Genomic DNA, 27,679 nt, shown 5'->3' with positions numbered 1-27,679 from the left:
CCTTCAAATATGTACCAAGATAGGAACGGTCTGTGAAGCTGGACTAGACAGGATGAAGCGGGGAGGGGTGTGTGAAGTCAGATCCCAAACTTGCCCCCTAAAGCCTGAACTGCCCAGAGTGAATCCTGGGTCTCAGCACCAGAGGGAATGCAGGAAGGCGGCTCAAGAGAGCAAGGCGAGTTTGTAGACGGGGCAGGACCCTAATGTTTGTAAGGGGAATGATTCCTTGTCACTGCGAGAAGCTGGTTTCTATAGCTGGAAAGAAAAGGGAGGGAGGTGGGGAGGGCTGCGAGAACCTCCCAGGTCGACACACCGGCCGCCCGGGCGGCCTCCCGAAGAAGGCGGACAGGGCCGGAGACTACAATTCCCAGGAGTGCGGCAGCCGGTGCCCGCGGAGCCCCGGGCCAAGTGGGGGGAGGGCCGCCTCGGAGTTGTCCTGGGCCTGTCCAGGCAGGGGGGTGGGGCCGTCAAGTCAAGCCACCACTGCCTCCCGGCCTCGAGTTCCGCGGGCGGGGCCGGGGGACAGGGGCGCACGGCTGCGCGCCGGGTCCCGAACAGTGTGGGACACCAGCAGGAGGAATCGCTCTCCAGGAGGGACTGACGCTCCTTCTCCCCCCTTTCAGCCTCTCCGCCCCTCATTTCCTGTTTCCGTTGCCCTTGGCGCCCCCACCGCGACCCGCCCCAGATTCCTGCGGCTCGCTCGATTCTCTGCCTTATTGGCAGAGGAGTAAGCCTCCGGATCTGACCCGCCGACCCGAGGGCACTGCACTCCAAGTTTGGGATTTCTCGTTTGTTTCCCTGGTCCCTACTACCCTTAATACCGCGGACGCATGGGGCATCCTCCAGCTGCGGCAAGTACCACAGGCCTGGTGACCCGGAGCTCGGCGCTGGAGACCTCTTGCCTTGCAGAAATAGACAACACCCACTTCACCCTCGCAGAAGCCGCTTTCTACACCCGGCTCCCCGGAACCCTGATCCTGGCTCCCCTTCTCTCTGACCCCAGATATGGGGGGGGGCACTCCTGGGATGTTGGGGCAAGAGGAAGATGGGTGTTGCTCCTGGAATTTCAAGGAAGAGAAACAGATGGGAAGGAGTTAGGAGAGAGACGGAGGTGGAAGGCGAAGAGGGTGGAATGAACCTGGCTTCTCTTCTGGCTCCAGGGGCTGCCTGGATCATCACCCCTCTCTCCTCATTCTCCGCAGCCCTAGCCGACATGGCAGCCTCTTCTGCCTCTGTTCCCCTGCCCTCTTGCTTCACTCTGGAACCTCCTGCGCCCCCTGGTCCCCTGTGTCTCCTCTCCTGGGGCCCATCTATCCCTTTTCAGCACCCCCCCCACCGTCGCCATCTTCACCCCACCCTCCCCTTCTCTCCACTTCTCATGTTTCTCCTCACTGCTCTCTCTGTCCCCATGACTGTGAATTTTGCAGACGTGCCTGTTTATTTAAGTGACACCATGTGGGAGACACACAAAACCGTTTCCCTAGGTAAGTCTCTCCTACCCACCCATGAAGAAGAAAGAACTACCTTTTCCTGACCAGGACTTCTTCTCCAGTGCTGGCAGAGGAGGTGGGGGCGTGGGGGGCAGCTCCAATTCTGTTCCACCCCTTGCTCCCCTGGGTTAGTTCAGTTCCTCAGTTACGCCTGCATGTACAGGTTAGGCAGAGTGAGAGATACAAAGTAACAAAAGGGAACTCTACTACTTTGTTGAGGGACAAGATACAGGTAGGAGAATAACCACAATGCAAAGGAGCAAGGTGGAGAAAAAAAGGTTGATGCTACAGCCAGACAGACGTGGGTCGAGATTGTCACGCTGCCGCCTACAAACTGAGCGACCTTGCACAAGAAACTCTGGAAGTGGGGCCAGCAGTTGTGTTTTAGCAAGCCCTCCCAGTGATTCTGATGTGCACCAAGGCTGAAAACCGCTGCCTGTAGATGCTCCCCGAGATGTTAGCTCCCTTCCCCATAGGGCGAATGGCACGGGTCCCATGCTGGAAGGGCGCACAGAGGAGGGAGGACCCAGCTGAGATGGATGGGAGGGGGTCTTTGGGGGAGGAGGCATAAGGGGAAAGGAGAAGGGGAGCCTCTACCTTACCCTCCCCCGCATTTAGCCCTCAGGCTTCTCGGTCTCTAAACCACAGCAGATCGTGTGTCTGAATGCAGAAGCTGCCCCCAGGGCCTCAGAAGCCTGAGTGAAAGGGCCCTCAGGAGACCCCTGCCAGATGAGGCCTAACTCTGAGGGCCCTGTCCTTGCCTGGCAGCCCTCAAAAACCTGGCAAACTACTCACAGGAAAGTTATGCCCTGGGTTTCCCCGCCAACCCCACACTACACCTTGGGGGAAGGGAGGGGTCACTGAAGCTCCCCCGCCACTCCTTCAGTTGGGGGCCTGTGCTCTCCCACCTCTGTCTTCTCTGCCTCCCTCCTCCTTGCTGTTCCAACCTTAGTCTCCCCTCCTCCCACAAGCTGGGAGCAAAGGAAGAGGAGGAGGAGAAGGCGGGAGAGATCTCCAGCTCCCTTTCTGCTGTGGCACCCCTTGACCCCTCAGCTGTCATGACTGACCCTTCCCCACCTCCCCTACCAGAGCCCCCTCCCCCACCACAAACCCATTTCCTGCCTGGAATAAGAGCGGCCCTTTCCCTGCCCCAAATGTGGGAAGCGCTTCAACTAAGGGGCCCACCTGACCCTGTACCTACACTCCCACAGGTGACAGGCCCTACTGCTGCAGCCAGTGCGGCCACAGCTCCTACCTGCCCAAGCCCCTGACACACACACACACCAGTGTGGCAAGGGCTTCTCCCAAGAGCTCGGGCCGGCTGCAGCATGCCACTGTTCACACAGGCATGTGGCCCTGCGTCTTTGTCACCTGGGGATGGGATTCGGGTGTCACCCCAGCCTCGTCTACCATGAGAAGACTCACTTAGTGAGCACCCCTTCCCCTGCCCCAAGTGTGGCAAGCATTTCCCCCACACTGTCAGCGGGGCCCAGCACCTACGGACACACACAGGGGAGATACTGTACCTGTGCAGCTAGTGTGGCCATGGCTTCAGCCAGCACCCCTGGCTCGTGGTCACCAGTGGATCCACCACTTGGTTCCTGTGCTGTCCCTGCCAGTCCACACCTGCTAGGTCTACTCTTCCCTCAGTTACTGGCAGTAGCCCACTGCCACACAGTGCAGCACATGATGAGAAGCCCTTCCTCTGCCCCCGGAAGGCGAGGGCTCCGGCCACTCCAACCTGCAGCACCACCAGCAAGACCACGGCGGGGAACGGTCCCGCCACTGCAGCTAGTGCAGCAAGGGCTTCAGACAGAGCTCAGGGCTGTGCGGCACCAGAGTCCACAGGGGCAAGACTGCGGGTCAGCTTCTGGTACAGCTCCAGCACGGCACAGCACCTACGAGGCCACAGTGGGGACAAGCCCTACTGATCTGGGGGCCATGGCTTCACTCCAAACACTTGTCTACCTTGACAACAGGCCAGGCCTGGTGAGGAGCACAGAGATGAACACAGCAGGGAGGGAGGGGCGTCTGGATGCAAAGTCAAGGCCCCTGTGGGGAGCCAGTCCCCCAACCCTACAGCACTCTAGGAGGGTAGAGGGGCAGCCCTGTTGCAGACTCCCTCCGCAGCCAGGGTGACTGCCTCTTCTGTGGGAGGCATAATGGAGCACAGCTCCCACTCCACCCCAACCAGAGCGACTTCAGGGCAACCATATTGGGTGGCCAGAGTGTCTCACTTGGACCTACTGAAAGCTGGAATGGCCCGGTCTGCCTCCCTTGTAGTCCGAAGTGCTAATCCCTGAGAGAGCTCCCAGGCCTGGAAAAGAGCTTTCCCATTTCTTAAAAAGGAATCTGTACTTCGGATCTTCTGTCTTCCATCTGAGAAGTTTAACCAGGCTGTCTATGTCCTGCTGCCGTCATGGATGGATCCGATTCCATGGGATTTTCTTGAAGGGATGATTTTAAAGAGATAACTGAATCCCTATAAATCTCCATGACATCGCCCACCATCAAAACCTAGTCCCCTACTAATCCCACCCAACTCCTCACTTCCCCCGAGGCTACTGGGTCCTTCTACACTCCAGTGCTAAAGCTACACCCAGCACCCATGTCTGATGCTGCCGTCTGCCCGTGCCCACTCCTGGCCTCCTCAGGCCCTGTTTCTAGGACGCCAGGGCTTTCTAAAACATTCTTTGTACTTCTGTCTAAGAATAAAGCCCAGATGGAGGCTGCTCTTTCCAGATGCACAGGGGCCTCTTATTGAAAGGTGTGAACGGGCAGAGGCACGTGCCCAAGGAGAGGACAGGGACATGGAGGAGATGGAGACCAGAGGAAAAGCCAGGGGAGATTGGAGGAGAAAGTGGGAGGTTCTGGAATGTGGAGGAAAGACAACAGCGCTGTGTGAGACAAGACATAAAAGAAACATCTCAGAAAAACTTAGAAAGAAACATCTTCAGGTACAAACATCCCCAGGGGGACCACTCATTTCTTCTTCAGTTTGCATCTTTCCGCCAGTGTTGTGAAGACACTGAGTTGCCAACACCAGCACTTCATGTCCTGCCATTTGCACTTTCTCCACAAAATTGCTTGCTAAACGTCTTCTTCATGTGCTGGGAAACTGATTTTGAACAGAGTCAGCAGGGAGTCCCACAGGAGAGTCCCCTCCAGATTGGCGCCCCTGGCCCAGCCTGGCACTGGGGAGGGCACTGTCATCATCCACCCTTGTAAAAGGTTCTGCTAGGGAGTCACTCCCTGAGCAACACTTACAGCAAGTCTATTGTTACTGTTCATGTTAAAGGATAGGGTAGACCTTAGTTCTTGTATGAACTTCCCCCAAAATATACTCTTTACAACTCAGCAGATTCCTCCCTAGGATGTGTCAGAGGCTGATTATTGACACATGCAAACAGGAGTCAAAGAACTGGAGAGATAAAAGGATCACTGGGAAACCGCTAATCAGTTTCACCCTTTCAGGAAATATGTACTGAGTCCACCACGCGTCAGGGACTGTTCTGGGACCTGGGTATTACGTGTTGCGGCCCCTCCCTTCCAAGGATTTGATCTAGGAGAGTTCAGCATCTCAATGTTGAATCCAGCGTCTAGTCCTATCAATTGTATCCACTATAATTTCTCTCAAGTCTGTCCTCTCTTTCCCACCCCTCCACCTCCTGGTCCAGCCACCACCAGGACGTCTGGCTCTCCTCTGAATCATCGCAGTAGCTGGAGAGGCTGGGAATGCCTTCTCTGCAGGCTGCTCAAGTGAGTGAGAGAGACCTTTTTGAAATGCAAATCTGATTGTTTCAGGCATCCTGCTTAAACCCATTCAGCGGTTTCCCATTGATCTTGGGTTAAAGACCCCAGTCGGTAACGGGGCCTCTAAGGCCCTCCAGGTGTGGTCAAGCTGGCCTTTCCAGCCTCATCTCCCACCACTCACTACTCTCCCTCTCACTCAGAACGCTCCGCTTCCTGTCCGTGTGGCACTTCCTCCCGCAGAGAGAGCCTTCACACAGGCTGGGCCCTCTGCCTGGGAGGGTCTTTCTCCCATTTCTCTCTTAGTTAGCTGCTCTTCATTCTTCAGATCTCAGCTCCTTTACCACATCCTCAGGGAAGGTACCCTAACTTTCCTGTCAGAGTCCAATTCCTCTCCTCTGAGCTCCCACACCAAGGTGTACCTTTCCTCGGAGTCACTTGGCGCAGCCGCAGTTCCACGTTTGTTGGTGATTATTTGATTAATGTCTGTCTCGCCATAGACTGTAAGCTCCCCGAGGGAGGGCACCATGATCACAAATGCTCACTCTTACCATTCCCTGGACCTAGAACTGGACACTCCATTAATATTGAGTTGAAATTTTGGTTGAATGGATGCATGCGTGCCAGGATCTGGGGCAGGGGCTAGATACTTCAGGATTCCCGAGAGCGTGGATTGCGGCTGTGATTCTCCCTCCAGCAGCTGCAGCCCAGGAGTCCCGTATGGGGTTTCCCTCGCACCATTCCTTCCTCCATATTTCCTGGCATCATCCATCTCCACAGTCCCGCCTCCCCCTCAGGCCTCCTCCACCTTGCCTAGGAGACCACTTTCCCCTTTAACTTTTTAGTGCCGCTTCCTGGTTTTGCCTCATTTGGCTTCAGAAGGCAGCATGGAGTAATGAGGCAACCGCACAGGATTCAGAACCAGAATGTCTGGGTTCAATAACTTGGTTAAAAGTATTAGCGGTCTGACCTTCAGCAAGCTATTAAACCACTCTGAACCCTAGCTTTCCTGTCTATAAAATGAGAACAACTTTAGAATCAAGCAAGACAAAGGAATTAGAAAATCTAAAAGCATCATCACCTAGAAATACTGGATAAAATATGAAAAAAAATTAAACATATGACTGAGTTCTCAAAGGGAAAGTAAAATCTCAGGTGCTAGAAACAAAGAGGAAACTGAAAGCCAGAGGATGGGTTGACTGTGGCCACGGTTCCCAGAAGGCAGCTGGGAGGGAACTGGTTCTGTTAACTCAGGGCTCAAGTTCTACCAGCTGCCCAGGGACTGGAGACGAGGTCTTGGTCCTGAAGAGGTGGGGAAATTAGATTAAAGGAGCTAAAGCTGACTCAAGAAAACCTGAACAGATCTATAAATTCTAATAAATTAAATGAGAAGCTAAAAATGCACACACACACAGTACCTAGATGGTTTCTAGATATATTATTCTGCCAACTCTTAAAGGAACTATTTATTTATATAAACTGCCCCAGACAATGGAAAAAGAGGGCAAATCTCACTTATAAGACTAAAAATCCTAAATAAAATATTAGCAAAGTGAATCCAGTAAAGTTTGTGCAAGTGTGTGTATATGTACATGTGTGTATATGTGTATGTGTAGTGTGTGTGACCAAGCAGAGTTTATTCCAGAAATATAAGGATGGTCTACTTTAAAAATCTGTTAATGATATTTACAACATTGACATATTAAAAGGAAGAAAACAAACACAATTGTCCCAATAGGTACAGAGAATGCATTGGATAAAGTTTAACACTAATTCGTGATTTTTCAAAAAATCTAGTTAACTAGGAATAGAAAATAACGACCAATATCAAGACAAGAATACTAGTTTTTACCGTTTCTATTTAACTTGTGTTGGGAGTCTGAACTGGCACAACAAGAAAAAGAAGAAATAAAGCCATCACTATACATAGATGAATGATTATTGATGAAGAAAATTTACAAGAACCCGTAAACAATTAGAACTAATACAGCCTTTTCTGGGGACAAGATGAATATGCAAACATCAATATGCCTACACCACCGCAGTAAACAAACAGAAGATTCTGTTTTAAGAAAATACCATTTGTAATAGCAACAAAAACTATGAGATACTTAGGAATAAGTATAACAAAATATGTGCATGATCTTTATGGAGAAAATTATAAAACTTTATTGGGGAACATTTTGAAAAGAAGACATAAAAGAATGGAGAGATATGGCATGTTCATGAAGGGGAACATTCAATATAAAATAATTACTGGTAATTTTTCTCAAATCTACAAATTCAGTACAATTCTAGTCAAAACCCCAAGAAAATATCTTATGGAATTTGACAAGCTGTTCTTACAATTCTTATGGAAAAGTAAATGGCCAAGAAAAGCCAAAACAAGTTTGAAGTGGAAGAATACTTGCCTTATCATGTATCACAACTTCCCTCTAAAGATTGAGTGATGAAGGCAGTGTGGTCCTGGCACATGGGCCAATAATAGACTCCTGGTACAGAATAAAGCTTCTTGGAATCAGACCCTCAAAGATATAAGAACTTGGTATATGACAAAAGTGACATAAATCAGTGGGAAAGGATGGACTATTTGTTAAAGTGTCTTGGGTTAATCAGCTATCCAAACGGGGAAAAAAATAGATCCTTATGTGACAACATACCCCAAAAATAAATTTCAGATAGTTTAAATATGTGAAAAACGAAACTTAAAACTCTTTGAAGAAAATATAAGATAATATATTGATGATATCAGAGTAGGGAAGGATTTTTTAAAGGATTTTTAAAATGAGATACAAAAAGCACAAACAATAAAGGAAAGACTCACACATGTGACTACATTAAAAAATTGTTTGAACTTCTAGAAGACGAGAGACGTCATAACAAAATAAAAAGACAAGCCACAGACTTGGAGAACATTTACAACCTATATGACAAACAGAGGATTAGTATCCAGGGTTTATAAAGAACTCTTACTGATCAATAGGAAAAGGACAAGGCAGGAGAAAATGAGAAAAGATTTGAACAGACAGGTCACCAAAGGGGAAACCCCAATGGCCAATAAACATATGAAAAGATGCTCATCTTCAGTAGGAATGAAAAAATGCAAATCAAAACCATGAGATACAACTTTATGCATACTGAATCAGCAAAATTAAAATAGCTCTGATAACACCAAGTGTTGACAAACCTGTGGGACAATAGGAACTCATACGTTAGGGGTTGAAGCACGAGCAGCTATAACAAATTTGAAGAGAAATTTGGCAATACTTAATGCTGAAAATGCACCTAATACCCTAATACCTAGCAACCTTGCTTCTAGATGTGTTCCTCAGAAAAGCATTTGTGCCTGTGCACAAGGAGGCAAGGATAGGAAGGGGCACTGCAGTGTCATTTGATTGTCAAGAAAAAGTAGAATCAACCTAACTGTCCTTAAAGTAAAGGAGTGGATAAAAAAGGTATGGTTTATTCTTACAATGGACTGCCACACAGCAGTTAAAATAAGTGAATTATAGCTGTATTTACCAACATAATGAGTAAAAGACAGTGGCAAAAATGGATGTTGTGTGATATTTATGTAAGTTTTAAAATACACAAAGCAATGATACATGTTTAGGAAAACAAGCATACTTTTGTTAAAAGTACAAAATAAGCGTGGAGATAATCCCCAACAACTTTGGAATGATAATTACCACTGAGGAAGGACAGAAATGGGATGGGATTTAGCTGTAACTGTGATGCTTTTTTATAGAAAAGATATAAAGCAAAGAAGTGATGCAAAAGTGAAGATCTGCTTAATTGGGTTGTTGTGATAATTAAATGAGCCAATAAATGGGAAAGTGCTAAATGAAAGTTAGTTGTTAATCTCTTTGGAAGAGGACAAGGAGCCCTGTAGGTGGAGCCATCTGACGTCCCTACCTATTCTCTCCTTGTCAGGTGAAGTCTCACTCTTCCTATTTATACTTGTTAATCTTAAATTACTTAACTGCTATATGCCTCTGTTTCCTCATCTACAAAATGCATATATTAAAAGTGCCTATCTCATAGCATTGTTGTGGCAGTTAAATACGTTAATGTAAAGTGCTTAGTACGGTACCTAGCTTGGAGTAACTACTCCAGAAGACTGTTGTTGATGATGGTGTTATTGTTGGTAGGTATCACTTCCAGCTGCATATAAATTCTTTTTTAATCTCCACTTTTAAAATCTCCTGAGAACCTCACTTGGTAATGAGAGTGCTCAGCATCTGAGAATACCCAGATTCTGCCCTCAAGGAGGTACATCAAGGGTTGCAAACTCACCTTCCTGTGAGGACCAGGCAGGTCACGTGCAAGCGCCATCTGGAGAGGCAGCAGCTCCTGGTCAGGTGTGGCCATGTAGAAATTCAAAACTAGCATTGCCACACTTAATTTTTTCAAGAGAAACTATAAATCCCAATTTTCCTGTAAAACCTCTTCATTTCTTAAGTGCTGCAATTAATTCAAAAGAACAATAAAAGCACACTGTGAACCAAATGAAACACTTGTGTGGGTTGCCAGTTTCTGAGCTCTAAGATGGAGGCTGGCACAGAGACAGATGCAAGAGCAGATCTTGAAAATAGAAGGTAGTTAGAGCTATAATAAAGGTGAGTAACAGAGGGCAGTGGGAGTGTCATGGATTGAAGACAGCAGCAAATGCTTTGTCTCTCCTTGCATCAAGATGTGCAGTCTAATTCCCCTTCCCTGAATCTGGGCTGGCCCGATGACTGGTTTTGAACCATAGAATGTGGCAGGAGTGATGTGTTGCTTCTGAGGTTGGGTCTTATAAGATCTGCAGCTTGCACTTTTGCCACTTGGAACATGCCTTCTTGGAACCCAGTCACCATGCTGTGAGGAAGCCCAAGCAGCCACAGGGAGAGGCCCATATGAAGTAGAACCAATGCTCACAGAGAGTGACAGACTGGGCTCCAGCTGGCAGCCTACATCACTGCTTGCCAAGTGAGCAAGGCCATTTTGGAACATCCAACCGCCCCAGTGCGCCAGCCAACACTAAATAAAGCAGAATGGCCCAGTCAACCTGCAGAATTTTGAGAAACAATAAATATCTGTTGTTTTAAGACACTAAATGCTAGGGTGGCTGGTTGAGCAGTGATAGATAACCAAAAAGCAGGCAGCATAGAAAAAAGAAGTCTCGCTCTCCCTAGAAGAGTCAGAGATGGCTTCATAGGATTTGAGATTTGAGCTAATTCTTGGAAAAGGCATACGCTGGCTTTTTGTGCGTGTGTGTGGATGGGAGAGTGAATGGTGAGTAATTTAACTTTCCAGATGGAAGGGAAAGCATGTACATAGCATGGATAATGAAAAGTATGATGTAATCAAGGATCCCCAAACATTTGTACGGACATGCATGGCAACTAGACCTTTGGTGGTGAACACAATGTAGTCTATACAGAAGTCAAAATATAATGATGTACAACTGAAATTTATATAATGTTATAAGCCGAATGTTATCTCAACAAAAAAAAAAATTTTTAAAGGATCCCCGGGTAAGTCAGTTTTGCCAATTGGAGCATAAAGTACAATGGAATATAATCTCTAACATTTCTTGAGCACTTAGTATGTGCCAGGCACTGTGATAGATGCTTTACAAAATCATATAAATCACTAATCCTCACAACATCACTGTCTCACTTTATACACGAGGAAGTTGTGGCTCAGAGAGGTTAGGTAACTTGCCAAAGATCGCACGGCCAAAAACGGCAGAGCTGAGATTTGAAGTAGCTCTGTAAAGTCTATGCTCTTTCCGCTGACTGCACTATGTTATAGTGACACTACAGCTTCATATATTGAGTCAGATCCTAAAGAACCTTGTGTGCAGGGGAACAAGTGGAAATTTTACCCTGAAGGGGAGGGGCAGCCATTAAGGAATGGTGAGTAGAGGAGTGAGATGTTCCAATTTCCACTTCAGAAGCACCCCTCTGGCAGCTGTGAGAAGCAGGGGCTAAAGAAGGGGTGGCAAAACTAGGAGCAGAGGACCAGTGAGGAGATATCTCCAAAAGTCTAGTGGGGATCCCTGAGCAATGCTGCATTCCTTTCTCTTGGGGACTGGCACAGGCCACCTATGGCTGGCCAAGGGGCTCAGATTGGGAGTTAAGTTTAGGTTTGAGGGCAGAACCAGGATAAAGATTCTCTCTGAAGCACATAGAGAACTGAAAGCCATGTCACTACCTGGCAGGGAAAACTGAGTTCAAACCCTGGAATCCAAAGGTTCAGAGATGAGATTTAGGTTGGGGTCATATGGCTGAGAGTTGGGAGCTGGAAAGAGGCAAGATTGGGGGAGCAGGTCAAGAACGAACAGGGGTCCTGAGCAACGGCTGCAAACTCCAGGGAACGTGTGGGATTCACCTCTGTGAAGCAGGTGGGCATAAGAGCTGGGGGCTGGGGAAAAACCAGAGGTAGGTAGGCAGCAGCGGCAGCAGGGTTGGAGGGATTCGGAGATGGTGATGAGCTGGAAAGTGAAATGGCGAGGACTTGGTCATTAGAACCTGGGGGAAGAGCAAGAGTGGACCTGGGAACCTTCCAGGTTTCTGGCTTGAGCAACTGGGGGGTCAGTGATTCCGTATACTGAAACCAGGAACAATGGAGAAGGAGCAGGTTGGGGGAAAAAAGACAAACTCAAATTTGGGGATATTCAATGCTTGCTTGATAAGTTTAAATTGAAACATTTATTTTTAAGCAACTGGAGACATTCAGATGGAGAGATTCATAAACAGATATCTGGTAGCGGAGGTCAAGAGAGAAATCTTAGCTAGAAATATACATTTAGGAGTCACCAACATAGCAGTTGTAGTTGACACCAGGAGTACGCAAGTGCCCAAGAAAAGTGTGCGGATGAGGAGAGAAGGGAGCCTGGACCAAGCCATGGAAAGTAGCCTGAGAAAGATCAGCCAGAGAGGTTGGAGGAGAAATGAGAGGGAGACACAGTGGTTTCACAAAAATCAACAGAGAAAAACTTCAAAGGGTAGTCAACAGAGTCAAATGCTCCAGAGAATAAAAACAAAATGAAGATGAAAAATGTCATTAGATTCAGCAAAGAGAAGATCCAACTGTGGTTACCTTAGTAAGAGCAGGTTCAGTGGGAGGGTGGCGGGGTTAGAGCTGACTGCAGTGGATCGAGGAGGTGTATTAGTTATCCATCGCTGTGTAACAAACCCCCCCAACCTTAGTGGCTTAAAAGAGCAATAACCATACATTAACTCCCACAGATTCTGTGGGTTAGGTATTTGGGCAGGGCACAGCTGGGACCACTTGTCTCTGCTCCACGATGTCTGGGGACGGAGCAGGAAGTGACTCAACGGCTGGGAGCTGAAATCGCCTGAAGTCTTGTTCCCTCTCGTGTCTGGCAGCTGATGGTAGCAGTTGGTTGAAACCTTAGCTGAGGCTGTTGGCTGCCAACCCTGTACAACATGATGGCTGCGTTCCGGTGTGGGGGGTGGGGGGGATGGGTGGCAAGCCTTCTGAGGGGAAGACAGAGAACCATGACATTTGAGGGGCCCAGGACAAGGGTACAAATAAAGAATATGAAGTTGGAGAGATTTAATCTGCCTGTTCAGGTTGTAGATTTGATGCAAATGAGCCAGAAAAGTATTTTATCAAATCTACACTTGAAGAGGTCAGATAAAATCCATCCCACTTTATATCTTTATTGATTTAATTACTGATTAAAATAATGAAAATATATGTGGCCTCCATTTATACTCTTTTCCCAATTTTTAAATTTTTATTTTTATTTATTTTATTTTTTCCCCCAAAGCCCCAGTAGATAGTTGTATGTCATAGCTGCACATCCTTCTAGTTGCTGTATGCGGGATGCGGCCTCAGCATGGCTGGACAAGCAGTGTGTTAGTGCGCGCCTGGGATCTGATCCCGGGCCGCCAGCAGGAGAGCGTGCGCTGTTAACCGCTAAGCCACAGGGCCCGCTCTCTTTTCCCAATTTTTAAAAATTTAAGTAAATTGCTTCCTTGAAGATATTCTATTTCTTTTTTATTTTCAGCTTATTTCGTTGAGTTCCACATTCATAATTTCTATTTCTCTCATGATCTCAATGTGTACTCATTCTCAGTGATCTAGGATTTGAAAATAAAATATAATTGCAGCCAAAGTTTACAAAATTTAAATGTATTTTCACCAAAATATGTAAATGTAAGAAAACTTAAAATCATTTTAATATGTTTATCAAAGTTATTTTCTTCTAAAATATTCAAAATTATCTATTGAAAAAGGCAAAATATAAATTATAATTAATAAATATAGATATTTTAAATCTAACTAATTTAAATAAAGCTATTTTCTTACTTTAAAAAATTTTTATTAAATAGTTTTATAGAAATCAAACTGTTCATAATCTAGTAGTCAATGTTCATCCACTTACCAATATACAGAATCTATCCTACGTCACAAAAGTTTTGCCCAGGTGGGCAGTGGGCACCGGGGCCTGCCCGGTGGCGCAGTGGTTAAGTGCGCGCACTCTGCTTCGGTGGCCCAGGGTTCGCAGGTTCAGATCCTAGGCACGCACCGACAAACCACTGCTCAGGCCATGCTGTGGTGGCATCCCATATAAAGTAGAGGAGGATGGGCACAGATGTTAGCCCAGGGCCGGTCTTCCTCAGCAAAAAGAGGAGGATTGGCAACGGATGTTAGCTCAGGGCTGATCCTCCTCACACACACACACACACAAAAAGTTATGTCCAGACCTATATGCATACAAATTTAACAGTAATAAGAATCATTTAATATTGCAAAATGTTCCTCAACTATCATTTGCAACTATTGTGAATGCAGCACAACATAAATCAATATCCCTAGAACACAAAGAAAAGCAAAACAAATGGACACTCAACACAAATGGGAAGTGATACTTTACCAGGCTATTTGAGGGGTAATATTTGACATACTAATTAAGTCATATTTTCTCTTACCTAAGTGCTTCCACTGCTTAAATCCTCCCTACACTCCAAAAAAATAGTGTGTGCCTTGGAATCTGCCAGAGGCACATCCTCAAACTGTCACAGAATTTGGTTATAGTCATCTTTTGTTTCCAGGATACAGAGCAAGAGATTGCAGAAGCATTTCTCTGGGGCCTGGACACTGTTAATTATGAGAGCAGATGTCCAGGGATTCAGGTTGTGCTGTGCCAGCACTGAGGGCCAGATCCCAAGTGAAAGAGGTGCCCAGGCGTCCTTTAATAAATGTTGTTCATGATAGATGGGTGAGGCCCCCTAAATTATGTGCGTCAGGGCAGGGCCCTTGTGGTCCAGATCTGAAGATGATACTGTTTGTGGAGTATCACAGGAAACTGTGATTCATTTTCAAATAAGCTAAGTTTGTGGTACCTTTGAGACATCCAATGAGGGATGGCAGGTAGGCAGTTAGATATACAAGTCTGGAGATCAGAGGAAAGACATAAATTTGAGAGTAACCGGTTGAGCAACTGAAGCCATGGGCCAGGTGTGAGTCCCTGGAAGGAGAGTGTAGCATGAGAAGAGGAGAGGTTCAGGGCTCACAGGCCTTGAGGAACTCCAGTATGGCCAGCTAGAGCAGGATGAGCCAACAAAGGTGCAAGGAGCAGCCAGAGGGACGGGAGGAAAACCAGAGAGTGTTTAGTCCTGGACACCAAAGACAGTGTTTCAAGAGAGATTGGTCAACAGCTTTGACTACTGGTGGGAATTCAAGTAGGGGAAAACTAAAAAATGGATTTAATGGGAGAGGAAGTCAAGATGGCGGCGTAGGCAGACTCTGAACTCACCTCCTCCCGCGGACACAGCCAATTTACAACTACTCGTGGAAAAATTACCCCAGACAGAACTGAAAACTAGATGAGAGGAACTCCTGCAACAACGGACAATCCTAACTGAGGTGGAAGAGGCAGAAACTCCCTTCTGGAGAGGAAAAACGCCGCTTTCACAAGCCGCAGCGCCTCAGGGCTGCCAGGGAGCAGCCCACAGGTATGCAGCCCTCCCTGGAGGCAGGGGGCTCTGAGCCGGGGAGCGCCCCCGCTGTGGGCATTTTGTGGACCCAGCACAATCCAGACGAGTGGCAGAATATCTGACTTTGCCTGCTACTAAAACACTGGGGAGTACCCCGAGAAAAGCTGGTTCACAAAGAAATTAAAACCGGCTCTTAAAGGGCCCATGCGCAAACTCACCCATTTCAGAAAGCAACCTAAAATCACCAGAAAGAAAGGTGCACAGTATTTTGGTGAAAAGAGACTCGCCTAACAGGCCCTGTGTGCATCTCGGTGAGAGGTGAGACCTCTCCAGGGACTGGGACATTGGCGGCGGCCATTGTTGTGGCCTGGTGTGGGCGTGCTGACACAGACGCCATTGGAGTTCTCCCTGGGGCCTGCTAGCCCAGGGTCTGCCCCACCCACTAGAGCACCGATTTAATCCAGCTCAGCCAGGGCAGGCAGCCCACCCTAGAGACTGGCCCCACCCAACAACAAGCCCTCAGGCAACTCGTGGGCCTGCATAGATTGGTGACTGGATTCTCTGCAGCCAGGCAACTGAGCCAACTTCAGTGGGGCAGGGCATGCACAAGGAGCGGGTGGAGAGTGTGGGGCAGTGGTGGAGTGTGTGGGGCTCCTGCCGTGGAGAGACTGGGTCCGCTTCGGGAGGTCGGGGTGTGCACACGGGGCAGGACTGTGTTGACTGTGTGTGTGGACCTGTGGGCAGCAGGGCTTGTCAGCTGCAGAAGACTTGTGCTTCTCAAAGACCCACATAGGGGGTTTGCCCCACCTTCCAAAGCCTGAAACAATTGGGTGCTCCCGAGCCTGAGACCAGCCCCACCCAGCTGCAATCCTCAGAGAGCTGACAAGAGACCTAAAGCCTGGAGGCTTATAGCAATTGTAAGGCCCTGAGCCTAACAACCTGCCACGCTGGGGGCCTACTCACTAAAAAGAAATACTGCAACACAAATGTGGTATTAGAACTTGCAGCCAACTGTGCTGGGTCTCCCCACACCTGATAAAGAGACTGAAGGGCCCACAACAACTACAAGCAGCTGAGCATTACAACAGCTGGCCAGGAGCATAAGTCGGCCTCCCTGGGTGCCTACACGGAGAACAAACAGGCCACAACAGAAGGACACACGTAGCCCACATAGGGGTCACCCCTGGAACATTGAGAACTGAGGGAAGCACACTGCAGGCCTCCTAAGCCATCACTTACATAAGGTCACCTATCCAAGAGCAGGAGACGTAGCTGACCTACCTAATTCGTAGACACAAGCACAGGGAAAGAGGCAAAATGAGGAGGCAAAGGAATACATTCCAAGTAAGGGAACAGGACAAAACCCCAGAAAAGGAACTAAGAGAAACAGAAATGAGCAACCTACCCGACAGAGAGTTCAAACAAAGAGTGTTAAGGATGCTCACTGATCTGGGGAGAAGAATAGATGAACTCAGTGAGAATGTCAACAAAGAAATGGAAGATATAAAAAAGAACCAATCAGAAATGAAGAATACAATACTGCAAATGAAAAATTCACTAGAGGGACTCAAAAGCAGAGTAGATGATACAGAAGAACGGATCTGTGAGTTGGACGAAAGACTAGAATAAATTACCCAAGCTGAACAGGAAAAAGAGAAAAGAATTAAAAAAGAGTGAGGACAGTCTAAGGGACCTCTGGGACAACATCAAGCGCACTAACATCCGTGTTATAGGTGTCCCGGAAGGAGAAGAGCGAGACAAAAGGGCAGAGAATCTATTTCAAGAAATAATAGATGAACACTCCCCTAACCTAAGGAAGGAAACAGACATCCAGGTACAGGAAGCACAGAGAGCCCCAAACAAGATAAAACCCAAAGAGGCCCACACCAAGACACATCATAATCAAAATGTCCAGAATTAAAGATAAAGAGAGAATCCTAAAAGCCGCAAGAGAAAGACAAGTTACATACAAAGGAAACCCCATAAGGCTATCAGCTGACTTCTCAGCAGAAAGCCTTACAGGCTAGAAGAGAGTGCCACGATATATTTAAAGTGCTAAAAGGAAAAAACTTAGAGCCAAGAATACTCTACCCAGCAAGGTTATCATTCAAAATGGAAGGAGAGATCAAAAATTTCCCAGACAAGCAAAAATTAAAGGATTTTGTCACCAAGAAACCAGTGCTACAAGAAATGTTAAAGGGACTGATTTAAGGGGAAAAGAGAAGACCACAAATAGGAAAAATTATCTATTTCCATGATAAGAGGGTAATGGATACAAATGCACAAAAAAGAGGTTAGACATGATATCAAAAACATAAAAGGAGGGAGGAGGGGAGTTAAAGAGTAGAGCTTTCAGACAGAGGTCAAACTAATGAGACCATCAATTCTGTATAGAAGAAGAAAGGAACAGAGAAGGACTACTAAAACACTGAGAAAAAAAAAGTTTAAAAATGGCATTAAGTACATACTTATCAATAGCTACTTTAAATGTCAATGGACTAAATGCTCCAATTAAAAGGCATAGGGTGGCTGATCGGATAAAAAAACAAGACCCATATATATGCTGCATACAAGAGACACACTTCAGACGTAAAGACACTCACAAACTGAAAGTGAAGGGATGGAAAATGATACTCTAGGCAAATGGCAATGAAAAGAAAGCTGGGTTAGCAGTACTCATATCGGACAACATAGACCTTAAAACAAAAACTGTGAAAAGAGACAAAGAAGGGCATTACATAATGATCAAGGGAACAGTGCAACAAGAGGATAATACACTTGTAAATATCTACGCACCCAATGTAGGTGCACCTAAATATATAAAGCAATTATTAACAGACATAAAAACAGAAATAGACAGTAACACAATAATAGTAGGGGACTTTAACACTCCACTTACACCAATGGATAGATCATCCAAACAGAAGATCAATAAGGAAACATTGGCCTTAAATGATACACTAGAACAGATGGACCTAGTAGATATATACAGAGCATTCCATCCAAAAACCGAAGAATACACGTTCTTTTCAAATGCACATGGAACATTCTCCAGGATTGATCACATATTAGGCCACAAAACAAGTCTCCATAAATTTAAGAAGATTGAAATAATACCAAGCATCTTTTCTGACCACAACGGTATGAAACTAGAAATCAACTATAGGAAGAAAATCAGAAAAGCCACAAATACGTGGAGATTAAACAAAATGCTACTGAACAACGACTGGGTCAACGAAGAAATCAAAGAAGAAATCAAAAAATACCTGGAGACAAATGAAAATGAAAATACGACATGCCAGAATTTAGGGGATACAGCAAAAGCGGTTCTAAGAGGGAAGTTTATAGCAATACAGGCCTATCTCAACAAACAAGAAAAATCTCAAATAAACAATCTAACAATGCACCTACAGGGACGGGAAAAAGAAGAACAAACAAAGCCCAAAATCAGTAGAAGAAGGGAAATAATAAAAATCAGAGCAGAAATAAATGAAATAGAGGCCAAAAAAAAATAGAAAAAATTAATAAAACCAAGAGCTGGTTCTTTGAAAAGATAAACTAAATTGACAAACCTTTAGCTAGACTCACCAAGAAAAAAAGAGAGAAGGCACATATAAGTAAAATCAGAAATGAACGAGGAGAAATTACAACAGACACCTCAGAAATACAAAAGATTATAAGAGAATACTATGAAAAGCTATATGCCAACCAATTCGACAATCTGGAAGAAATGGATAAATTCTTAGAATCATACAACCTTCCAAAACTGGATCAAGAAGAAGTAGAGAATTTGAATAGACCAATCACCAGTAAGGAGATCGAAACAGTAATCACAAACCTCCCCCAAAATAAAAGTCCAGGACCAGACAGCTTCCCTGCTGAATTCTACCAAACATTCAAAGAAGACTTAATACCTATCCTTCTCTAATTCTTCCAAAAAATTGAGGAGGGGGGGAAGCTCCCTAACTCATTCTACGAAGCCGACATTACCCTGATACCAAAACCAGACAAGGACAACACAAAAAAAGAAAATTACAGGCCAATATCACTGATGAACATCGATGCAAAAATCCTCAACAAAATACTAGCAAATCACATACAACAATACGTTAAAAAGATTACACACCATGATCAAGTGGGATTTATTCCAGGTATGCAGGGATGGTTTAACATTCACAAATCAATCAACATGATACACCACATTAATAAAATGAAGAATAAAAATCACATGATCATCTCAATAGATGCAGAGAAAGCATTTGACAAGATACAGCATCGATTTATGATAAAAACTCTGAAGAAAATGGGTATAGAAGGAAAGTACCTCAACATAATAAAGACCATATATGAGAAACCCACAGCTAATATCATCCTCAATGGTGAAAAACTGAAAGCTATCCCTCTAAGAACAGGAACCAGACAAGGATGCCCACTGTCACCACCTCTATTTAACATAGTACTGGAAGTCCTAGCTAGAGCAATCAGGCAAGAGAAAGAAATAAAAGGGATCCAAATTGGAAAGGAAGAAGTGAAACTGTCACTATTTGCAGATGACATGATTTTATATATAGAAAACCCTAAAGAATCCACCAGAAAACTTTTAGAAGTAGTAAACGGATATGGTAAAGTTGCAGGATACAAAATCAACATACAAAAATCAGTTGCATTTCTATACACGAACAGCGAAGTAGCAGAAAGAGAAATTAAGAATACCATCCCATTTACAATTGCAACAAAAAGAATAAAATACCTAGGAATAAACCTAACCAAAGAGGTCAAAGAGCTGTACACAGAAAACTATAAAACATTGCTGAAAGAAATTGAAGAAGACATAAAGAAATGGAAAGATATTCCGTGCTCTTGGATTGGAAGAATTAACATAGTTAAGGTGTCCATACTTTCTAAAGCAATCTATAGATTCAACGCAATCCCTATCTAAGTTCCAACAACATTTTTCACAGAAATAGAACAAAGAATCCTAAAATTTATATGGAACAACAAAAGACCCCGAATAGCTAAAGGAATCTTGAGGAAAAAGGACAAAGCTGGAGGTATCACACTCCCTGATTTCAAAATATACTACAAAGCTATAGTAACCAAAACAGCATGGTACTGGCACAAAAACAGACACACAGATCAATGGAATAGAATCAAAAGCCCAGAAATAAACCCACACATCTATGGACAGCTAATCTTTGACAAAGGAGCCAAGAACATACAATGGAGAAAAGAAAGTCTCTTCAACAAATAGTGTTGGGAAAACTGGATAGCCACATGCAAAAAAGTGAAAGTAGACCCTTACCTTACACCATACACAAAAATTAACTCCAAATGGATTAAAGACTTGAATGTAAGACCTGAAACTATGAGACTTGTAGAAGAAAACATAGGCTGTACGCTCTTCGACATCAGTCTTAGCAACATATTTTCAAGCACCATGTCTGACTGGGCAAGAGAAACAGTAGAAAAAATAAACAAATGGGACTACATCAAACTAAAAAGCTTCTGCACAGCAAAGGAAACCACCAACAAAATGAAAAGACAACCTAACAATTGGGAGAAGATATTTGCAAACCATACATCTGATAAGGGCTTAATCTCCAAAATATATAAAGAACTCATGCATCTCAACAACAAAAAAACTACAACCCAATTAAAAAATGGGCAAAAGACCTGAACAGACATTTCTCCGAAGAAGATATACAGATGGCCAACAGGCACATGAACAGATGTCCAAAATCATTAACTATCAGGGAAATGCAAATCAAAACTACAATGAGATATCGCCTCACGCCTGTCCGAATAGCTATAATTAACAAGACGGGAAACAACATGTGTTGGAGAGGATGTGGAGAGAAGGGAACTCTCATACATTGCTGGTGGGAGTGCAAACTGGTGCAGCCACTATGGAAAACAGTATGGAGATTCCTCAAAAAATTAGGGATAGAACTACCATATGATCCAGCTATTCCACTGCTGGGTATTTATCCAAAGAACTTGAAAACACCAATGCATAAAGATACATGCACCCCTGTGTTCACTGCAGCGTTATTCACAATAGCCAAGACTTGGAAGCAACCTAAGTGCCCATCAAGGGACGAATGGATGAAGAAGATGTGGTATATATACACAATGGAATACAACTCAGCCATAAGAAACGATGAAATCCAGCCATTTGTGACAACATGGATGGACATTGAGGGTATTATGCAAAGTGAAATAAGTCAGAGGGAGAAGGTCAAATACCGTATAATTTCCTTCATTAAGTAGTCGATAATAACAACAATAAACAAACACATAGAGACAGAGATTGGATTGGTGGTTACCAGAGGGGAAGGGGGCAGGGAGGAGAGCGAAAGGGATAATTCGGCACATGTGTGTGGTGATGGGTTGTAATTAGTATTTGGGTGGTGAACATGATGTAATCTATGCAGAAATAGCAGTATAATGATGTACACCTGAAATTTATACAATGTTATAAACCAATGTTACTGCAATAAACAAAAAATTTTTAAAAATGGATATAATGACTTGAAGCTTATTGCAACAGCAGTTGAGTGGCGTGGGAGAGGCGGACACAGCCTGAAAGGGTTGAGGAGTGAATGCAAGTGAGGGAATAGAAAGAGAATTTTTTTCCCAACTTCTTATTATGAAAAGTTTCAAACATACAAAAAAATTGAAACTATAGTACAATTATCATTTGTATATCCACCACTTTACTTAGATTTAACAATGGCTATCATTTATACACACATACAACTATTTATATATTATATATATTCTTGAACCATGTGAGAATTTAGGAAATCATGATGCTTCAAATTTTAATACTTCAGCATACGTCTCCAAAAATAAGGACTTTCTCCTACATAACCACAATGCCATGATCACAGCCAAGAAACTAACAATCGGTCCCTAATATCATCAGATATGCAGAATATGCTCAAATTCCCCCCAACTAACCCCAAAGTGTCTTTTATTTGTTTTTTCAAACCAAGATCTAATCGAGGTCCACGCACTGTGTACCTCTCACATGCACTGTGTGTGTGAGAGTGAGGCTGGAGGAGGTGGTTGAGAGGTAGAGGGAGCAGTCAGAGGAGGAAATGAGATGGAGGAGGGGTTTGGTTTTGGCTTTTTTGTGTGTTTTGAGAGGGAGAGACTGAAGATTCAGGAGGGAAAAAAGGGGTAATTGAGGAAAAGGGATGCAGAACACAGGTAGAGAGACTGGCCTTGGGCAGGAGAAGGGCAGCCTGTCTACTCCACTGGTGGTCAGAGTGGGGTCCCCAAGCCAGCAGCATCAAGCACCAGCAGGAAACTAGTTACAAGTGAAAATTCTAGCCATCCTCCCACCCCCTGAGCTACTGAATCAGAAACATTGAAACACGCCCTCCAGGCAATTCTGATGCACACAAAGTTAGAGAACCATCGCTCTATTCTAACCTGCAGGAACAAGGAGAGGGTGGGCACAGATGTGGTGTGGATTTGGTAACAAGTGGCTAAGGGAGTTCACCTCTGACGTCTTCAGTTTTCTCTGTGACATAAGAGTGAGATCATCAACTGAGAGTGAGGTAAGACACACAGAGAGGAGCCTCAGAGGTTCCAGGATCAGGGAGTTTAAAGTAGCCATTGACCAGAGTGGTGTGGTTGGGTCACTAGGTGATGCTGGGGCCTCCTTAGAGTTGATGACCATGAATGAGGAGTGGTAACTGTTTCCTGGTTCTGTGACTTCCTCCAATACTTCTGAGTTATCAGAGTAAAATCCTGAGGAAAACGGATCATTGAGCTCATCTTGGGTTGAGGTTTTGCCAGATAGGTACCAAGGATGAAAATATAGAGGGGCAAGGGAGTTCAGGATATTGTCAAGAGAGCTGTTGAAATGAAGGGCCCTGCAGTTGAAGCTGGAAAATGAGGGGCTGATGGCTTGGAAGGGAGGCACCATTGATCTGGGGGTCCCAGGAGACTGAAAAATGGTTGTGAGAGGAGTAGACAGACTAATAGACGGAAGGTTAGGAGATGGGGGCTGAGGCAGGCTGCTTGAATGAGTGATTCTTCAGGAGGGGCTGCTTCAGCTGACAAGGTCCGGGGTGTGACAATGAGAATGGGTGGCTGATTTGGAGTAGAGAAGGTCCTGGGAATGAAGTCACCAAAATTTGTTGAGAAGCCAGGTGGGGAATGGGCCCTCCATGCAGACAATGAGATGAGAAGAGATAGACAGCTAGGTGCCAGCATCCCCCTAAGACAGGTGGAGAGGTCTGGAGGTGGCAGATGGTAGCAAAGAGGAAGGAAGAGGGCAATTTAGCCCAATGGCTGAGCCTCAGAGGCAGAGAGTTATTTTAAACTAGAAACTGGGGGTTGGGGTAGGAGGAGTATGGAGGCAGCAATGCGGAGCAAGGAAACACCCTCACCTATAAGAAAATAAACAAAATAAACAGCTCTCATTTCAGAAGGCTGCAGAGGAGGTAGTGCCCTCAAGGGAGAGTTCAGTTTCAGGTAAAGCCAGGAAGTGGAGGGAGCACTCCAAGGAGAGTTAAGGGTATGAGACCTGCAGTTTATTAGAAGGCATAAGGGTGGCTTAGGGAGGGGGTGTGTGGAGGGCTGGGTCAGGGCCAGAAAGTACAGAGAGAGCGTTGTGGAGACAACAAGGCAATAGAGTAGGTGGGCTGGGAGTTTACATTTTCACTATTAAATGATAAAAACAGGGATGGGAGGCAGGCTGGATTTCATCCACTAGTCTCTTGGAAGCTGTAAAAAGTGGTGGCTAAGGATGTGGCCTCTAGAGCAGACCTGCCTGGATTCAAATCCCAGCCTTGTCATACATGAACTCTCTATAACTTTGGGCAAGGTGTCTGGGCCGCCATTTCCTCTTCCTTAAAATGGAAATAACGATAGTACCTACCTTACAGGGTTGCTGTGATGATTCAACGACTTAGTGCGTTAAATGTTTAAAACAGAATCTGGGCAGTCGCCTCAGATATGCTTGGTGGTGGCTCCCAGGCCTGGCGGGGCAGCCTCTTTGCTCACCTGGACATTGCCCCTGTGCTGGGTTAGAAACAGGAGTGGCAACCACTTGGATGGGAACGACGAGTTTGATGAGCATTGCAAATGCAAGAATTATATGGAGACGCCAAGGACAGCGACACCGAAGATCTCGGTAGAAAAATGGATTCTTTCAGGCAGCAGCCATCTGACACCCCCTATGAGTGGGATCTGGATGAGGAGGCTTGGTTCCCCAAGACCACGGAAGGTTTCATTGCTACATATTAGGCCAATTATGGCTTCTCCAATGATGCCATGTCTAGCTCCACTGCAAACGTACGAGATGTCGATGCTAGGGATGCAAAGGAACCTCCACAAAGAAAAACCTCAACTGATCCCAAAAAGAGGAGTGACAAAAGAAAGGTGGACTCAAGATGGTTTCATGTTGAAGAAGATAGAAACATAAATGTATTATATGTCTGGTTTGCCTGCAATTACCGTGGATGAATTTATACAGCTTATATCCAAATTTTGCATTATCATGAGAGATCCTCAGAAGAATTTAAGGTCAAGCTTTGCAAAGATAATCAAAGAAAACTTTTTTGTGTGTGTGTGAGGAAGATCAGACCTGAGCCAACATCCACGCCAATCCTCCTCCTTTTGCCAAGGAAGATTGGCCCCGGGCTAACATCCATGCCCATCTTCCTCTACTTTATATGGGATGCCGCCACAGCACGAGTGCGCGCCCGAGATCGGAATCTGCGAACCCCAGGTCGCCAAAGCGGAACATGCACACTTAACCACTACGCCACCAGGCCAGCCCCAAAGAAATCTTAGAGATGGGTGTTGCCGTTATTTAAAGAGGGAATCTGCAGATCTCGCATTAAAGCTTTTGTTTTTTGTTTTTTGTTTTTTTTTATATAATTTTATTTATTTATTTTCCCCCCAAAGCCCCAGTAGATAGTTGTATGTCATAGTTGCACATCCTTCTAGTTGCTGTATGTGGGACGCAGCCTCAGCATGGCCGGAGAAGCGGTACGTCGGTGCGCGCCCGGGATCCGAACCTGGGCCGCCAGCATCGGAGTGCGCGCACTTAACCGCTAAGCCACGGGGCCAGCCCACATTAAAGCTTTTGGGTGAAGATGAAACTAGAGGCTACAAAACAAAAGTTTCAACTGAAGGAAGAATATGATGCCTCAAAAAAGAAGTGCAAAGACTACAAGAAGAAGCTATCTCCTCAACAAAAGCAGTTGAACTGGAAAGTTGGGAGGAGAGCTGGGCCATCTGGAATGCACCATAAGTGAGTTGTCATCATCAAAAGTATGCTTCATCCTGTGGATTTTGGGGATGATCCATTGGTGCTGAACGAGATCAGAGAAGACCTTTGAGTAGAGTGTTCCTAAGTTTGGACAGAATAGGAAGCTCCTTCTCTTTGATAAGCACGCAGCTGGTATGGACTCTGTGTCCCTGAGGAATGTGGAGGATGCTGATTATCGTATTCAAATCCTCAATGGAAGGTGGTTTGCTGGCCATCAAATCATTGCCCAAGAATGGGATGGGATTATAGATTGTCAGGTCGAGGAGACCTCAAGAGAAAGGGAGGAAAGGCTGAGAGGATAAGAGGCTTTCCTCAGTGCCCCTGAGGCCAACAGAGGATTTGGAATCCAGGTTCCATCTGTGCTTCAGAAAGAGCAAGACACACCGACTGCCCTTTCACCCTCTGAAACCGTCTCCTCCCTTAACCCTCCATTCAGACCTCTCTTACTAAGTTAAAGACACTCCTCAGATGCCAAACCCAATGGATATTGCTGGATCCATTTACATAACTCAGGCAATGAACTGGGGTTGGGGGGTCATCTGCAGACACGTAACAACCTCACATTTTGCAGTTGGAAATGCGGGGCCCAGGGACCTGGGAATCACTGCCCTAGTTGATCAGTAGCATATCCTCTCCCAGTTATTCAATCAAATTTTAGTCTAGGTGCTTCTGGGAAGGCATTTTGCAGATATAATTAAAGTCTCAAATCAGTTTATCTTGAGTTAGTCAAATAGGAAACTTTGTGGGGTGGGTCTGACTCAATCACATCCAGGGCCTTTAATAGTGGCTGGAGACTAGAAAACACATTTCTGAACTCTGGGACCTCCTTACTCACCTCAATTCTAGCAGCTCAATTCTGTCAGCTCTCTGCAGCCCGTAGATGAAGCCCTGTGGCTGCAGAGAAAACGTAGGAATAAAAATGGAGACAGTGACACTTCCAAGTAAAACTATTAGACGTCTTCAGAAAGTCAAGGAGGAAAAAGAAATTCAGGACCAGACTGAAAGAGAGGCTTTCAGTCTAGTTAATCAAACCTCAGAATGACCAGGAAATCCAGAATTTTCTTGAAGAATGGGAAATCCTTGAATGTGAGTTACATCTGGAGAGGAGGAACAGAAATCACGTACTATCAAAAGCAGCTGCCAAGGGGCTCAAGCACAGGAGCATAAAGAAGAGCTGGTGACGATGCCTACAGACGCTAAGTTTGCAGGACTTACGCTGGACTATTAATGAGGCCAACCAGAGGCCAAGGAGTGATCCCTTGCCCTGTCCTTAGAGGGAGGCCCTGTATGGGATCTTGGGATGTAAATGGGAGGACAGCGTCTTCTCAGGTCTTCCCTGTGCAGATGTGTGGACCTCCCGCCTCTTGACTACTAGCTCCAGGCCTGGCCTATCCATGTTCCCTTCAAGGAGCTGCTGTCCCTCCCTCTCCTACGTGTGATCTATATCGAGGGTCCTCAGGCACTTGGATGAGAGCCCTGGAGCCTGAGTGCTCATGGTCATCCATGTAGCTGTGTTTTGGGGTTCTCCCACCAGACCCCATGCCCCAGCAGCACTGTCAACCTCCCCTGACTCTGATCCACATCCTGAACTTCAAGATAAGTTGAACCCTGATCCTAATTCCATTTGAGAGACAATGGGATATCACAGTTCCGAATACTCATGACTCCTTCCCTTCCCCAAACCCAATGTAATATATATCCAAAAACATGGGTTAAAATACACAAAACAGAATTTGACAAAACTAAATGAAAAATAGAAAAATTCACATTCATAGTGGAAGACACATCTTCTTCAATCACTGATAGGACAAAAAAAAAAAAAGGAGGAAAAATCAGTAAGGATATAGAACATGTGAAGAACACAATTAACAACTTGACCTATTTGGTAAATATAGAATACTTTCCCCCACAGCAAAAGAATCCACATTTTTTTTTGTATATCAAATTTTATTTACCAAAATTACCCCATGCCATGTCACAGAACAAGCTTCAAAAAAAAGTCAAAAGATTGAAACCATTCAGTATATGTTTTCTGAAAGGTATAAATCAATAATAACATGATAAAATATTGAACTGCTTAGATATCGAGCAATGTACTTCTAAATAATCCTTGGATTTAGGAAGGTATCACAAGAGAAATTAGAAAATCTTTTAAACTGACTAATAGTAGAAAGAGATAAAACATA

At 45.1% G+C, this 27,679-nt stretch overlaps 1 pseudogene; it reads left to right on the top strand.

Moving 5' to 3' along the window:
- The first annotated feature begins 830 nt into the window (after nt 1–830).
- Nucleotides 831–25,948, top strand: LOC131414266 (HIV Tat-specific factor 1 homolog; annotated as a pseudogene).
- The last annotated feature ends 1,731 nt before the right edge of the window (nt 25,949–27,679 follow it).

Source organism: Diceros bicornis, chromosome 14 (genome assembly GCF_020826845.1).
Source record: "Diceros bicornis minor isolate mBicDic1 chromosome 14, mDicBic1.mat.cur, whole genome shotgun sequence".
NCBI lineage: Eukaryota > Metazoa > Chordata > Mammalia > Perissodactyla > Rhinocerotidae > Diceros > Diceros bicornis.
The sequence above is the reverse complement of the archived record's forward strand: the minus strand, read 5'-3'. Positions and strand labels throughout refer to the sequence as shown.